Genomic DNA, 17,376 nt, shown 5'->3' on the forward strand with positions numbered 1-17,376 from the left:
ATTTTGTTTAACCGGGTGCAGGACTTCTGTAGAGTGCAACTCGCAGCATGAGTGAACTTCACTTCCAGAAAGACAGGGCGGGAGGCAAGCGAAAACTCTGCGATGCTCCAACCCGTAGTCTGCAAAGCCTAGGATTTGCGCGAGCACCATGAACTTGGGTAAAGCGAAAGGGCTAAGGGAGAAGTAGCGGGCTGGAGAAGTCGCCCGCCCGGGCCTCAGTTTTCAGAAGAGCAACCTTCCCTCCAGTCCAGAAGCAGCGGTGCCCGCGCGCACCAGGAGGGGGTAAACTGAGGCACAGCAGGCGGAGGCAAGCACACGAGCCTTAGCAGAACCCGGCCGCCCCGCCTCACCCCGCACAAAGCCTGGAACGCGCGCCACCGCGCGCAGCCCTCGCCCTTGTGGGCGCCAAGCCCCGCCCCGCGCTCCCCGCCCCACACACATGACGTCACCGCGGCGGCAGGCCCCGCCCCACCCGGCCCCGGCGGCATGACGTCACCAAGGCCCCACCCCTCCGGAGCGAGTTCGGTCCTGGCGTTCATTTCATTCCTGTCCTCATTCCGCACATTCTTCGCATCGCTCGCGCCGCGCTGCGCCGCCCGAGCCGAGCCGAGCCTCCGCGGCCCCGCCGCCCGCCGCGGGCGCCCCCCAGCACTTCGCACACTCGCTTCCAGCCCGCGGGAAGTCCGCGCGCCGGGGCCCGGGCCCGGGGCGGCCGCGGCGGGGCGCAGGCCATGCGTTGACCCCCCAGCGCGCAGCGTCGCCCGAGCGCGGGCAGCTGCCCCGGCGCGCCCTGCCAGTCCCGGGAGCCGGCGAGGCCGGCCTGGGGCGGCCCGGTGCGGGAGCACCTCGGGGAGTACCGGCTGGAGCAGCTCAGGGGCGACGGCCCAGCGTCCCGAAGTTTGCCGCGCCAGCTCGGGCGGCCGAGGTAAGTTGCGCGCGGGGCGGACGCGGGGGCGCGAGCTGCCTAGGCGTCACCGCAATCGGTGCTTTGTGTGCGGCTCCTGGGGCTCTCGGAGGGGAGCGGCCGCTCCGCCCTGCAAGTTGGGCCGCAGCTCCGCGCGGCAACAGGCGGCCCCGCTCCTCTCTTCTGCGCGCCCCTCTCTCCCGCGTTCTTCTCTCCCGCGCTCTTCGCTCCTTGTCCGGGAAGCGCCGAGTTCCGCGCGATCGCGGGTGGGGAGAGCGTCCGGTGCGCAGCCTAGAGCCTGCAGCTCGGCGACTCCCCCGGCGCCCGGCCCCTTCGGGGTCCGCGCCGACCCGGGCTCCTCCTCCCGGGAGATGAAAGAGGGCTCTCTCGCCCTTGCCGCCTCTCCAGCGCTGCTGCCGCCGCCGCCGCCGCCGCCGCCGCCGCCGCCGCTCCAGTGCACATTCAAGTGGAAAATTTTCAGGAGTCAGCAGAAACATTGTGTCCAAAAAAGACTGAGTCGCAGTTACCACCAAACCCGGGAGCCGACTCTCCCTGGAAAACTTCCCCTCCGTTGGAAATACTGGGGGATTTGTTTGTTTATTGGAGGAGAAACGATCCCCAGGAGGGTAAAAAAATCTGGGGACACTTTTAGCCTTTGTTCGCGGCAGCGCCACTTGTTTTCAAAGTCCAGAGGCCCGTTTGAAAGAAAGTTCAACTTCTAGGAGTTTCTTTTTCTTTTTTTAAAAATTTATTTCTTAAAAAAGAAAATCAAAGCTACATTCTAAGAAGTCGAAAACAATGAGGGGTCCACACTTATCTTCTTCCCACGAAAATAAAACCCAGACCAGTTTTCCTCTCTTTTTAATCGTCTTTCTTTTTAAAGATTTATTTAAAGTTGAATGGTGTTACCCGTATAAAAATATTTATGAAACAATGAAATACCAGCCACCAGCGTTTCTCAGGAGGCTTGTTAAGTTCTTAGAAGCTGTCTGTGATTTACAGAAATGCAAATTGATCTCAGTCAGCGCTGGAAACTTACGGACAGATATTCCAGGAATCGGGAGCGTAGAAAGGCCGGGTTTTAAAATAGCACATTTGAAAGGAGCCGAGGCCCTTGGGGCAAAAAGGTCTGTAAATACGATCAGATTTCAAAATAGTGAAAAGGAAAATATTTCAATTCCTACAGATAATGCAAAGTAACAGAACTCAGTTTCCTCCCCGCCTTGTGGCCTGGATTCGTTCTGGAAGTTTAGGTGGTCTGGTGGCATCGGGTGTGCTAAGTATAAGTACCTGCAGGTGGTTCCCCGGGTGGACAGATCCTTCCCGTTAGGGAGACGCGATCTACCGGGAGCCAAGGGGTGGCTTGTCTCTGCAAGCCTGAGCTCTTGGGTGGGGGCTAATCTGCCTTGAGACTGGGGCTGGGAATAGTCCTCAGGCTGCACAGACTGTGCCAGGGGCTTCCGCCTTTCAGCCTAGTCTGCGCTTTTTTGTGAATAGCAGGATCTCTGGGCCCAGGCACATCTGAATGCTTATAAGGGTCAGACTTAGATCCAACTTTGGTAAGAATCTTTCCTCTTTAGAAGGAAACAGTAGAGCCAGTTACAGCGCGGCTCCGGAAAGACAAACGGGTTTACTTGAACCTTTGTTGATAGCAGGGTTTTGAATTGTTGGTGATTTTAGGGGAAAGGCGTATTTTTCTAATCTCCGTATTTCCATAAATGGTCACAAGATATTTTTGTGTAGTATTTCTTTGGATGTGTAACTGTGCTGGACTCTCATGTTTCAGGTTTTCAACAGTTTACAATTCTTTTATTTGTTGTTGGTATAAAAAGTGAACTGATAAGCTGTCTCCGTTACTGGGTCTTGCTGATGTCCTCAGTAAAACCATTTTATTTTCAGTTTAATGGCAGGTATTGTTTAAACTACAGACTTAGGGAAATATTAGATACTTTTCATTTTTTTAAAACAAGTTGAAACAAAGCCAGAGAAACACTTTGCCTTTACAAAAGAGTTAAAAAAGGGGGGGGGGGAGGCTAGAATCTTTGTGTGAGTTCCTCCTTCCCAGGGTTCTTTATAGACTCTGGGCACACTCTGGGATTATTGGAAGTTTTGTACAAGCAAAGGCCAGCATTTATGTATATAGTTAGTGACCTTTAATCTGAAGCAGGCAGACATCCTAGCATATATACCCAGGCTGCAGGAACTCTGAATGAGTAACCCTCGCTTGTTCTGTGGTACAGTGTGCCTTCCCGCACTGTGAAAAGGGTGGGAGTGGGGGCTTTCAAGGGTCACTGGTGGGGAGTCAGCTTCCTGCCCCTCCTGCTTTCTCTCCCCTGCCCATTTGCTGTATACAGTTGGAATTAGATGTTCACATACTCACTTCGGGTCCTGGCATCTTCTGGTTAGAGAAGGCAGAAAATTAAGAAAAAAAATGAGTTCATTAGTGCATAACCAGTTTTGATTTTAGTTGGTTCTGATATACACAGACGGAGATGTAAGATGGCGTATCTTCTTGGGACTATCTGGGAAGGAATATCCTTGTAGTCACTGGTCCAGACTGCATTTGGCATCATACTGTCAGTGGACAAGTATATAACAAGAGCAGTTGAGAGACCCGGAGACCCCAAGCATGAGACAAGCCATTAGCAGCATTAGGGAGTTGCCTGCTTTGGAAATGGATAGATTCCCTCCACCCCTAATCCATGGCGATTGTACGAGAAGAGCCTGGACATCTGTAGGATTGTTTTCCTCTTTAATCTCATGTGTTACGGGTTAATTGTGAGCATAATTCTACTGCTCGTAAATGGAAATTGTGATGGTGTCTTATCACCGCAGAGGTTGGCGCAGATAACCGTGTATGATCTGGCGGGCCTAAAAATAATGACCCGAGCCACGCAGAAAAATTAGGGCTCTCACTTCGAAGCTACCATTTTTGGTGCTTGATTCTGTTCTCCAGTAAAGGGAGTATGAAAGCAGAAAAAAGTGTACATATGCATTTCTGAGTTAGAGCTGTGCCGAATCTGTTGAGTGTGATAAAACTGAGTAGAGTCTGACACCCCCCCCCAGCCCCCAGAGGTTTAAGAAATACTGACTAAAGCAAGTGTTCACCCAGTTTTCTCCCCTAAGCTGCAAGAAGACATCGTTTCTGTTAATCAAGGCAGGCCCAGCTTCTCTTTCAGAATTCGGTACCTGGAATTGTAGGTTGCTTATGCGCTACATCTGAACTCAGCACTAAAAATACATTGTTGCTCACCCTCGTTGGTTAACATAGGCTGTGCTTGGCTGTCTGGGCATTGGCGATGGCTGCCACCATGTTTTGTAGCTTCTTGTTGCCTTTTCTTAGCTGTAGAGGCTCTAGCTCATCCTATTTTGAAGTTGGGACCTAAGTCATGTAGTATCGATATGCTTTGTTTCATATTCTTCAAGATACAGGATCAAATTGGGTCTGTCATTAGCGACGTTTCAGGCCTGGGCTTTTGGATAGACACTAATCTAGACCCCGTTGTGTGGCAGCTGTTGTGCCTCTCTGAACAGGGTATTCCACGCTTCTGGCTTCCAGGGTATAGTGTGTAACTGGAATATTTTGGTTCTCCATTTTTTGGACCGTTTTTGTTTAGTTTCAAAGCTGTGAACCTAGTTGCCAGTCCTTCGAGGCTCTTTTTTATGGGCTTTCTTAGTGCTGTCCCACGTTTGAACTTGAGGTTGAAATGTGATCATTTCTTCAGAAATCTTCAGTCTTTGCAGTGGAGCAGAGTTGGAGAATTTTGAAATGTGTATTTTTTTTACTTGGTCCAAGTGAATGGTAAGTCTTGGTTTTGCAGGGCAGGGATTGGGTCAGTGTTTCCCACGGGGTGGGCTCCTCTCAGATCCCAAGGTCCCATTTTGTTCACTTACGCAGTTGGGTGTCTCAGGGTAGTTTACACACACACACACACACACACACACACACACACACACACACACACACACCCCTCTCTTCTGATTGGATAATGGGGATGGCTCTTCAGAGAAGCTATCTTTTCAGTTTCTTGGCAGCCTAAGGGAGGGCTTTGAACCACCCCCCCCCCCGCCCCTATTTCAAGCTGATATTTATTATCCTGGTGCTTTCTGCCTCCTTTCCATATTCACTCCAGTTTTCAAGGCTCCGTCCTGTGATTTCATTAGCTTTTTTTTTTTTTCTCATTCTGAAGCTGATCCCATGCCCCCGACTTTCAGCCTACTGTATAGTGGAGGATGATCCAGAACTCGTGATCCTCCTGCTTCTTTTGTGCAAATTCTGGATTACAGGCTGTGTGGGTTTATAGCCTTGCTTGGGATCAGACCCCGGGCCTCATGCATGATAGGGAACCCCTGTAACAAGTGAGCCTTATTGTCAACCCTGTATTAACTTTTTTTAATTGGGGAAGATGGTGTTGGAATATGAGCGTAGACTTAAATGTGGACTAATTCACTGATGAAGAGATTAGGCATCGGCCTCTGCAGGGGGCGTTCTGGGGACTCACAGGATCTGGCGGGGTTTAGATGCACATGCAAAAGATGACCAGCTCAGGTCTGAGAAAACGCGGCCGCACTGATGGGTCCCGAAAAACTGCTGCTGATGGCGGGAAATGCTAATTATGTGAGAACGCACTGAACTTATATTCTCTGGAATGAACTTTTTTTAAAAAAAAATACAGGCACAGTGTTCTAATTATCATAATTCAGTTCAGCTTCGCTCTTGGATGGAGTTCAAGTGCAATCTCAATTTAACTTGAAAGTTTTATTTTAAATCTGAGAATGTTTCAGAAAATTTGAGAAGTTCATCCAAGACTGTTGCCCACTTAGGTGTGGGGATGGGGGTGGGCAAGCAAAACCAGTATTCACTTTGTAGTAGTTCTGCTGTGGGTGTTGAGGGGGAGCTGTCTGCCTCCATTTTTGCTTTCAGTCACCTCGGGGACTGTCACCTGATGCCCCAGCTGCCGCGTTCTCACTGCAAACCAGTGTCTTTTCTCTAATAGATAGTCAATTAGATAAATGAATATTTTATGATCTTCTGCAAAGACAGGAAAATCTCTAGGAAAATACGAAGACACATGAATTCGTTTGACAAAAGACCTGGCCAGTCTTTCATGCCAAGCCTTTGGAAGGCAATACCTGTTTGCCTTCACACCATGACTTCCTGATGGCCTTGACAGCATCCATCCCAGGGCCCCATAGCCTACAATTTTTCTATGACCTTGTTATCTTTTTCAAGGAAAATGAAGTTAATGAAGAAAGGACAACTTAGATGCCCTGAATCCTGTCGTCGAAGTGCAGAGAACCTGCAAGAACCAAATGACTTCATTTGCTCTGGCTCTGAAGAACTGAATTCACTTCCATAGTGGTGGAATAAAAGGAGCTAAGCGTTTTAAATAGCCACTCCCCGAGGCCCGCCTGGCCCAAGTGTTTTTTTTTTTGAGAAAAGCGTATTGTCTGCTCCTGTGCTAGCTGGGAGCCTGCCTGCTCACCCTCCCCCCACCAGCCATGTTCCAGTTCTGAAGTTGACATCTGCTTTTCTTGTTCACCTGCTCTGTCCCCACTCACAAGTGCATAGCCAGTGCACACACGTGCGTTCTGCAGGTAGCCCTGGTGTCTGACATGAAGTGTGTGTGGTATGTGTTTCAGTCCCCACTAGGGGAAACACAAAGCTAATGGCACAAAATGAAATGTAAACACCACAGCGGCCGACATGCCTCTGCTGCTGGGCTCCTGTCCCACAACGGTGCTTTCTGGGCAGGCGAGCCTATTGTTGTGGCAGCAACAGGCAGCAGAAGTTGGGGCACCATATGGCCCATGAGGGCCTTAGATAAGCTGTCTTGTGAGTCAGCTTATCAATAGCACTTTGATACGCCTCATTTTCAGATCACCCATCACCCGGCCTGGGGTGTGCTTGGGTCTGATTCCAATACCATAGTGAGCCCATGTTTCCATTGGAAGGATCTTGTTCAGTCCTTTACCCCGCGGCTGCCTCCTCATCTTGGAGCCTTTCAGAGACGATGGTGGTGAAAGTCAGCTCCCATCAGCTGAAGGGACGCTGGTGCCACCCTAAAGTCCTCTGGTGTTGCCGTCGATAGACTGGCAGAGAGCAGGTTGTCAGTACTCATTTCATATTGGCGGAGCCCAGAGGTCCCCTAATTCAGAGTTGGCTTTTGTTTTAAGGACCGAGGAGATAACATTGCTGCTGTTTCTAGTCTGATAAGAGGGTTCTGCTAGATATCCAGAAAACTTCCTTAATTTTCTTTCACCTTCATCACGAAGTGCAAAAATGATTGACATGTATGTCTGGAAGGGCCGCCTGTGATTTGGAGGCAGGAAATGACTGCTTCTCATACCCAGGAATTGTTAAGAAGTGCTTCTAGAATATCACTCGGGTGTCTAGTAAAAGCTGAATCCAAGTCAGAATCACTCCATTGCTGAGCGGCTGGACCTGCAGGGTCCTGTGCACACGCTGGATGGTTTAGGATGCTTGGCCATGCACATGATCACTGGTTTATCAGCTCCTGGGCAGATGTTTTTGCCTCAGTCACACATGCCTGGGAAGCCAGGGTGAGACCTTTTCCCCATCACCTCCACCTGTATGGGTATGCCCACCCTTCAGACCCCTTGCCCATTTTCACATTTTGCTATTTGTGTTTGTAACTTAGGGCATGAAGACCTGTTCAGTGGCTGATTCAGGGTGCTTGCTTCTTTATGCCCAGGTCAGCCTCTAATCCTGCCTGTATCATTAACACCAGCATAGAGACTGAAGGGCTGGGCCTCTCATAGCTCTCTGATTCTAACCCTCTCTGGAGACGTCTGCTCATGGTAGGGGCCATGTTCTACTTGTTTCTTTTTTTATCCTCTGATGGAGTCAGGGCGAGTGGTTTCTCAGTTATCTGTGAGGCTGCGTGTGTCCAGGAATTTAGAGGAATCTTCACGGAATTAAAAAAGTGTGCACAATCCTTTTAAAAGCTATTTACTACTATAGATCGTGTGTGTGCCGTCTTATTGGCCCACGTTTTTGTATAGAAGAAGCAGTGAAACAATATGGACCATCCTCTCAGTGTCTGCCATCACCAGCTCCCCCGAGAGCCCTGTAGTTGTTTGCAGATGTGATTCCCAGGGCTGCAAGAGCAGATTTCTGCTCTGATGGCTGAGGTTCTGCTGTTTGATCAGGGAAGACTCTGGAGCCCCTCCTGCACGTTGGAGCACGGGAGGGGTCAGGCAGGAGAGTGAGAGCCCAGCAGCAGTCTGAGTCACACTCACAGGAACCACGATGCTCAGCTTTCTGTCCTTGTGCTTCCTCTGTGTTCATCTCGGACACTTGGGCGTTCTGATCTTTGTAGAGCTGCTGCTTGCCCCCTTGCCTTTGAACAGTGACAGCAACTTGGCGATTAGGAAAAGGCAGCCAGCGAGCAGTCTCCAGGCCCTTCCAACACAGACATGCACAGAGAGGTTGTGGCAAGTCAGTGGGGAAGGGAGGTGTATTGAATTTCCTGAGTTCTAAAGGGCAAATGTTTATTTTATTATTTTCACTTTTGTGGTGCTAAACATCACACTCTCACACACATTTTTCTCTTCTCTCTCTCTCTCTCTCTCTCTCTCTCTCTCTCTCTCTCTCTCTCTCACACACACACACACACACACACACACACACACACACACACTCTAAAGTACGTCCCCAGCCCAGGAGGTGTTTTTACTCTTTTTCTCTCCTCTATCTCACTCTGTAACCTGAGGATGACTTTGAACTGACTGTCCTGTATCCATTTCCTGAGTGACGGGATAATGGGCTCACGTCACCCAGTTTATGTGGTGCCGGCAACGGAACCCCAGACTTCCTGCAGACAGGCAGGCCCTCTACCAACTGAGCCTTGCATCTCCAGTGTTTTGGTGCTTGGGTGTGTGGGAATGGGAGAATCGTGGCAAACCTGATCTTCCACGTGACTACAGATACTCTTCAGAGCCAGGAGACTGCGTGCAGTCGGTGTGATCTGTGTGAGACAAGCCACAGAAGCAGTAGTGAGCACACCTAAGAATGTCACATCGCTTGGGGTGAGATTGTGTGGAAAAGTGTGGACCTTGATCATGCTGGGCTGTCTCGGCTACTGTGACCTTGAGCAGATTATTTTCTGACCTTGGGTTTTGGTATCTTCATCTTAAAAGTATCCTCCTCTTATCCCCTCCCTTTTTTGAGGGTCAGGATTTTCCCCTACCTTCTCCCCCTCCCCCACAGGGTTTCTCTGCTTAGACTTGACTGTCCTGGAACCTTGACTGCTCTGTAGACCAGCTGAACTCGAACTCAGAGATCTGCCTGCCTCTTCCTCCCAAGTGTTCCTCCCAAGTGCTGGGATTAAAGGTGGGTGCTACCGCTGCCCTGCATGACAGGATCTTTTTATTTTTATTTATTTTTATTTTTTATGGTTTATTTAATGTGCATTGGTGTGAAGGTGTCAGATGCCCTGCAACTGGATGTTCACAGTTGTGAGCTGCCATGTGGGTGCTGGGAATTGAACCCAGATCCTTTGGAAGAGCAGTCAATGTTCTTAACCACTGAGCCATCTCTCCAGCCCCGACAGAGTCTTTTTATATAGCCCAGTTTGGCCTGGAATTCATGATCCTTCTGTCTCAGCCTCTGGAATGCTTAGGGTTACAAACCAGTACCACCGTGACTGGTGTCTGTCTGCCTGCTGGTCTGTAAATCTGAGCTACACTGCATTGTACAGTGGGCGCTCAGTGCAGTGACTCAGTGCAGACCAGACTTTTTAGGCATGGCCAGGGGGTCAGCCTATAGGGTAGCTCTGGAGAATAGCCAAGGCTGAGGTGGTTCCTCAGAAAACCAGGATCTCATCCAGGCAAGGCTGAAGCAGCCCTGCACCTCTACCCTCATACCTAGGAACCATGCTCCCTTGTGCAGTGAATGGGGGGACCCCTCAGTAAATACATAACAATTGACGTTCCCTTTGCCAAGTGGTAATAATTAAATGAAAAATTCTTCATAAATAGGTAATTTATATTTGTCTGAAAGAAAAGCCTTTTTGAGGCTTCCATCCTGATTCTGAGCTTGGCGTCTTCAAGTTCTTTTCTTTCCTGACTGTTGTCGAAAGGGGCCTTTTCTAAGGGAGGTAGCGTGAAGGGCTTGGACCTGCCTGGAATCCCCTAGGGTTCTGAGAGCACCTTGGGTGGCAGGGAGCAACACTGATCACGCCTAACTACATTGTCCTCTTTGTAATTTTAGTTTTTCAGGCAGGGTTTCACTAGTATAGCTGTGGCTGACCTGGAACTCTTTGTAGACCAGGCTAGCCTCAAAGTCACAAACTCTGCCTCCCTGCATCTGATCCTCTTGAAACTGCTTAAGACAGGCTGACTTCCACTTCCTCACCTGGAAGATGGGCTGAGGCATTGGAGTGATGGTTCCACACCGCGGAGTGGCTGCTCTTAGCTCCCTGGCCCTGTGCTCCCAAAGACTGTTGGTCTCTGTTCCAGGAGGCTTCCGTTTTCTGGGCTTCATGTACATTTCACATGGTGTAATTCAGGTCCTGTGGGAGCTGGGCACAGCCTTTTTCTCTCTTTACTTGCTATTTGCATATTCAGGAGGACAGGGCATTTGTTAGCTTAAGTGAATGTCTAATTCAAAGTATCCTGGACAAGTGAGCTGACTCCTCGGAAGTCAGATTGCCTGTTGTTTTTTTCCTTCTTTTGAATTCTTTCACTATTTCACGTGGGTAGTTTTATTTTGAAGTCAGCTGCTCCTAACTGGTCCTGCTCTGCTCAGATTCTCAGTACACTTCAGGGTGTGTCATTGACCCTGAGTTTTTAAGGCCACTCTGGCTGAACAGTCTGAGCAGTTAAAGCTTGCTCTGTGGGAGCCTGAGCCAGGGACCACCTGCGTTTTATCGGCCTCCTTTCCTTATCTCCTCGGAAGCCAAGCGTGGAAGGGTGCTACTCCGTCAGGCTTCCCGGTCTGAAAATGTTGAAACTGGAAATGTTTCAGGGTGGAGGGTGGTGGTGCCGGATGGCAGCTTTTGCAGGCGGGCAGACTGACTGGGCAGCAAGACTTCAAGCTCGACACCGTCTCCACCCCAGCGGCTTTCTAGAAAGCTAGTGTGCTGTGTACTTTCAGAGGTTAACTTTTACAATGTGTGAGCTGTGTCTTCAAAGTCGTGGGCCAGGGATCTGGTCACTGAACTGACTGGCGTCTGTTGTACCCCCTGCCACGTCTCATGAATTTTGTGGTGGTTCAAGCGATTAATAATATTTAGACCTAATGAAAGGAGCTTATATCGGTTTGCCGGGTTTAGTGAGGGGACAGGAAGAACCAGAGAGGTACCTTAAAGGGACCCACAGGGGTATTTCAAATGGAGCATATTGGGTGGAATGTAGTCCAGTGGTAGAACCCTGACCCAGTATGTACAAGAACCTGGGTTCATTTTTAGCATAATCTGAGCCCTGTGGGTCAGACTCAGGCAGATCTCTGTGGGTTCAAGGCCAGCCAGAGCTATGTGAGACTCCATCTACAAAGCATGGGAAATCTTTCACCTCCTAGTGCTAATAATGTTACTGGCCCCTGAATGACACATTCTTTGTAGTTACTGATTACATTTATTTACATATTTATTTATGTATGTGAGGGTCTGATGTAGCCAAGGTTAGCATCAGACTTGTTCACTTACTTAGCAAAGGACAACCTTGAGCTTCTGACCCTCCTTCTCCTTAGTGTGCTGAGATCTAACTCAGGTGCTTACTGGGCAAGCAAGCCCTCCACCAGCTGCTCTGAAACTTGAAGGCATCTAATGAAATGACATCATGAAGGATCAAGTAGATAAAAGTCACCTCTGGAAGGCACATGGGCTACTTGCCCATCATGTCCAGTATAAGGCGGGGAGGGAGGAGCCTAAGTCATTTTAATTGACAGCCCAGTTTTCAGCCTCCGCTCTGCCTCTGAGGTCTAAATGTTCATGGGGCCTTTCCTGTCCTCGCGTCCTTCAGTCACACCCTGATTGTCTTCCTCAGCGCTGTGGCCACTGTTTATAGCTTCTGACGCTTCTGCTCAGTGTGGCTTGCCTTGGCACCCTGTCTTACTCTCAGAATGCCCCAGTTCATAACATGTGGTGTATGGCATTTCTAATAAGGGATTGTCCGATTCCTTGTTTAGTGGGCAGAAAGGAGAGTGTCTGGGCAGGAGGCCTGTGTGGCCTTTGGTGTTTAGCTTTGTGGTCTTGTGGAGAAGGAGCAAAGGTCCTTAGACTTCCAGTGCCTCCCTCTCTCTTTAGGAAGACGGAGCTGGTGTCCCCCTCCTCCCTACTGGTGGGGAAAAAGGTTAGTGATACTCTTTTTTTGATTGTTTTTAAGATAGGGTCTCACTGTGTAGTTTGACTGGCACTGATGAAACTGCGTAGATCAGACTGGCCTCTGAACTCACAGAGATCCGCCTGCCTCTGCTTCTCCAAGTGTTGGGATTAAAGGCATGGGAGTGCCTGGGCCAGGCCTTATCCAGCTGTGCTGTCTCAACTATATTACTCTGTTCAGTGTCTTTGAGATGCTAGGAGACTGGAGCCTCTGGATTTGGTATTTGAGCCCAGGTAGTGTGTCTTCATTGAGGCAGTTGACAGAGAGAGGGGCATTGACGGTATACTCTGGGAGTCTGGGGCTTGTTCCCTTTGCTGGGCTGTGGCCTCAGCATGTGCTAGGGATGTGGCTCAAGGCTCCAGAGGAGCCAGGCAAGATCTCTGCCATGGAGTCATGCCCCCATCCAGCCAAAGGCCTTTAAATCTAGGGTGACGTTGGGATGCTTGCTCCTGGAGCTGCTGGGGTACCTGAGACTAGTACTGGAGTCCGCCAAGTCCACACCTCCCCTTTAAAACCAGTTCACCCCCTTGACCTTTTTAGTTGTGGTAATTCCTGGGCTTCCCAGCAGGAATGTAGGCAGGTAGGGGAGGAGTTCTTAAATACCAGTCATTTAAATGTAAAAGCTCCATTTGTAGTTGAGGCCCGTGGAGAAGCTCAGAGAGGTTTAGTAAGCTTCCTTTGGTCACACAGCCAGTTCTTAGATATGCATGCTAAGGATTTAGGATTAACTTACCTGTCAGGTTTTATTGTGGAATTTGAATGAGTTAAGATAGGCTGCTGTGGAAACAAAGAGACTTCTCTGTTAATGATTTTGCCTTGGAAAGGGGGCGGTGAACAATACTTTATCTCTGGCAGTTCTATTTTCTCTATCTTGAGTATAAACGGCTCTGAGATCTTAGAGCAGTTGGGTGTGGCCCAGGGGAGCTTTCCATTTGTCTGGCGGGGGAAAGAGCAAAGGTCAGCTCTGGCTTTTGGCTTTAGTCAATGAAGACCTGAGACTGGCCATTGGAAGTGGAAGTGAGGGGGTAGGGGGGTGGGTCGGAAGGGTGGGGTGGGGTGGGGGAGTTGTCTGCTGCCTGTGGTTTGTGGGGGGGGGGGGGGAGGAGCAGGTATGGCTGGGGAGCTGGGGACTTCTGCCCTGCCTGGAAGTCAGAATAAGTTAGCCCCCTCAGTCCCCTGAAGGCTTCTTTATGCAAATGATCCTGCTAGGCTAGCACGCCCTGCCCCAGGTGACTTTGATTTCATTCCTTGATGGATTCCACCCACTCCCCTTTTCCACCAGGCCTTCACCGGCTTCCCAGAGGCTCTAGTTTGTGATGGGGTTGGGAACAGGATGGTATTTGTCTTTGACACCTTGGTTGCAGACACACACACACACACACACACACACACACACACACACACAGAGAGAGAGAGAGAGAGAGAGAGAGAGAGGAGAGAGAGAGAGAGAGGAGAGAGGAGAGAGAGAGAGAGAGAGACAGAGACACAGAGACACAGAGACAGAGACAGACAGAGACAGACAGAAAAGTTTGCAGCTGTTTTCTCCCTAAGTGGTGGTTGAGGTCGGTTGGGGTCCCTGGTTGCAAGCTGTAGGTTCTTGTTTTTTACTCTATTACCGTCCCCATCCCCGCTCCAGTATCTTTTCAGATGCTTCATTTGGGATCTTTGGTGTGACCGGTTCACTGTTGTACTTGGTGCGAATTGACCTAGCAGAGTGGCTTTGCAGGCCGAGCTAGTTCCAGGCCCTTTCAGCGAGTAACAGCATGACCCACACCAGGCACAGTTCCATCCATCCCCTGAAAAGTGGGGAAGGAAATAGTCTTCGTGGGTATGAAGCCTATGAGAACACAGCCAGTCCTCAGGAAGCTTCCCTGAGTATCCCTCCAACCTTGTGGAACCCCCCCTCCCCTCCCCCGCCGCCGCTGCGCGCCCCAATCCAGCTAGATGGAGTCTCTCTGTCCCGTTTGCCTCCTTTGGGGGAAGGGTAGGTTTCAGGCTTCTCAGCTCTCCTCTTTGCTGGACTTCCTGCTCTTGCCCCACCCCTTACCCTTTCTTCTTCCTTCCCTGCCTCTTTCCCCCTTTTTAGACAATTATGTTGCTGTTTGTTTAGACTAGCCTCAAGTTTACATCCTCTTGCCTCCATCTCCTGAAATCTGGGATTGCAGATTGCACACACCACACACACACACACACACACACACACACACACCCCACAGTGAGAGAGAGAGACAGACACAAGCACAGATAAACATGGGAGAGGAGAGAGGCAGGGACATACACACACTCATGGAGACACACCCATGGAGATATACACACCACACACTCTCCTCTCACCAAAAATGGCCATGGGGAAAACATCTCTCCCTCCTCCTACTGTACTGGAGTTCTTGGCTTAGAGATCACAGCACTCAAAAAGTGTTTTTGCAAAGACAACTCATCCTGATTTTCATCAGCCGCTGCACTGGAGAGTTTGGCTTCCCTCATCTGACTAATGTTTGACCCCAGCAGCCTTCTTGATCCTGAGGAAGGCTGTTGCTTACCTGTGGCACGGACATAGTCATGGGCTTCTGGCTTATTTCAAGGATTGGCATGGTGCCTCCTACACAATGTGATTGTCATTAGGACTGTGGTCGCCATCACCCTGGAGCTGAGTGCTGCCCTTCCCCTCTGCTGTCAGACTTTCCTGTTTCTATTCTGTTTTAGATTTGCAGACTTTATGTCATGAGAAAGTGCAGCCTAGCACAGGGCCGGGAGTCCTCGAAGAGCCATTTGCACTCAGCAGCTGCCTCTCTTTGCCCCTCTCCTCCAGCCATGTCTTGAAGCACTTCTGGATGCCATACTAGTTCATCTCTAAAGTCTCAATGTGTGTTCATACAGTGATTGATGGGGTGGGTGGGGCTGGAGAGATGGCTGTGAAGTTTAGAGTGCTTGCTTGTGCTCTCTACAGAGGACTGGAGTTCTGTCCCCAGTACCCCTTTCTGGCCTGTAATTCCAGTTCTTGGGGATCCTATGCCCTCTTCTGGCCTCTGCAGGCACCTGCACTCAGGTACGTATTCGCCCCCCCCTCCCCAGGCACCGACACTTGCACACACACAGACACATTTAAAAAGCCATCTTAAACCCCACCAATCATAGTATCACAATCATGCTGGCACCTTAATAATTGCTTAGCATCGCTACTCAGAGCTCTGCGATTGCCTCATAAATGTTTTCTCTAGTTCAGTTGTTCAAATCAGGGTCCAAGCAAGACTGACAGGTTAGGCTTGGTTGCTATTTCTTAAAACTCTAGGTTGGGGAGATGCCTGGGTGGGTAAAGTGCTTGCCACACAAGCACCACGACCTGAGTTCTGCTCGTTAGAAGCCGCATATGGTCGGAGGAGGCAGCATCAGTGTCTGTAAAGCCAGCCTTCTTCCCACAGCGATGTGAGAGGTGGAGACAGCTAGTCTGGAGCACACTGGTGAGCAAGGCCCCTGCCTCAAACAAGGGAGAAGGTAAGGATCTCTCAACCCTTGAAGTCCCTCCGTGACATGTGTGCTTGTACTTACACGTAAACTCTGTGTGTTTCTGTGTGTGTGGAAGGGGGGAGGGCGGACGGAAGGGTATATCCCAGTGTTTTTCTCATTGTTGGTTCCATCTGGATTTTGCAGCCTAAACACACAGTACAGTATATCATGCTTTCTGCTCCCTGCTGTATTTCAGTAACTGAGTGTAGGCCTAGAAGCTCTCGAACCTCGAGTTTGATCTATTTCCTGTTGGTTTAATTTTTTTTAAATGTGTCTGTGTGTTCGCGTGTGTACCGGGTGTGTGTTCATGAGTGCTAGTGCCTGAGGGAGGCACGAGGCCTTGGATCTTTGGGAGCTGGAGTTACAGGTGGTTGTGGGATGTCCATTGTGAGTAGGATTGCTAATGCTCTATCCAGCCCCCAGTTATTTAATTTTTTTTTGACATGCACAAAATGTCTGCTGTGTCTCACAATGAGAACATGATTGGTTATATTTGCTGCCTCTCTCTGGTGTTTGATGAAGTATTTGCAAATGGATAACTCAATAGCCCTACTCCATAGCCCATATTTCAGTTTCTTTTACTTTCTTAGAATACTATTACAAAGATACTTTTGTCAACTGTTTAACTTTGCCTTCCAGTTTGTTAAAAAGGAGAGCAGTGTCCCCAGCAACCCCTTGCCTTACTTAGGCACGTTTCTACCAGTCTGCTACACCCCGCCATTTGTTGTTGTTGTTGTTGTTTTGTAATTTTTTTTCTAGTCATAGATTTTAGTTTCCAGATGTGTTTGAAGTCCTTCTTGTTCCTCATCCATGCTCACTGCTGGTCAGCAGTGGTGGCTTTCATTGATTGCTTCCCGTATCTTTTGGGACTCTGTGTTTCCGCAATGCTTCCTCTCTTGTGCATTCTGCAGTTTCCCTCCTGTAGGAAGTATTTTGATGTCACACTTGCTAGGTCTCTGAGATGCCATGCTCCAGTTCGGAAGTGGACCCCACTTGATTCATTTTAAAGAATATTCTGTGTACATTCCCTTGCCTGGTTCCTTTGGGTCTCATTTGCGGCTTCCACATATCTGCTGGCTTCCTTGTTTTTCCTTAAGAAAAACTCTGGTCAGGTGCAATGGCATATGCTTATAATCCTAGCACTTGGAAGACTGAGGCAGGAGGATAGCCATGAGACCTGCCTGGGTTTATAGTAAGACCCCAGCTCCACCAAACACACCCCAAATTGAAGACAAACCTGCGCTTTTGCTGTGGTTTACAGTTTGTTGCCTTCCCCATATTTCCCTGTTAGGTGTCTGACCTCCTGTCCAAGCACAAGGAGCATGCCTGGCTATTGGGTCCTGCGTACTGCAGACTTTGTTTAAAGCATACATGTGTTCAGTAAATACTGAATTAAGTGATGTAAGTCCTCTGTTGAAAGTGTTTAAAAGTAGAATATGTTTAATGTTTTAGTCACTTAAGGAATCTATTACAAATTTATTATTTCTATAGGTTAAAAAAAAGTTGACTTTGTAGTTCCTGGCAGATCTCTGTGGAGCACAGCAATTGCTTTACCCTTGGGGGATGTGTGCCCTGTATGTCAAAAATGAGTGTTTTTCGTCTAACAAGCCTGCTACTGAATT

General features: G+C 49.3%; 1 protein-coding gene across 4 annotated transcripts in view; it reads left to right on the forward strand.

Annotated features, from left to right (window-relative positions):
* The first annotated feature begins 761 nt into the window (after positions 1-761).
* The window catches only part of Tead1 (TEA domain transcription factor 1), a 225,217-nt gene continuing 208,602 nt past the window's right edge, over positions 762-17,376 (forward strand). For 2 of the 4 annotated variants that reach the window (XM_038318623.1, XM_038318632.1), the window contains exon 1: positions 799-925. The gene's annotated coding sequence lies outside the window, so the exon portion shown is untranslated. Of the gene's footprint in view, positions 926-17,376 lie in introns of all 4 variants that reach the window. The other 2 variants (XM_038318641.1, XM_038318679.1) reach the window with 2 other exon arrangements.

This window comes from Arvicola amphibius, chromosome 1 (genome assembly GCF_903992535.2).
Source record: "Arvicola amphibius chromosome 1, mArvAmp1.2, whole genome shotgun sequence".
In the NCBI taxonomy this organism is placed as follows: domain Eukaryota; kingdom Metazoa; phylum Chordata; class Mammalia; order Rodentia; family Cricetidae; genus Arvicola; species Arvicola amphibius.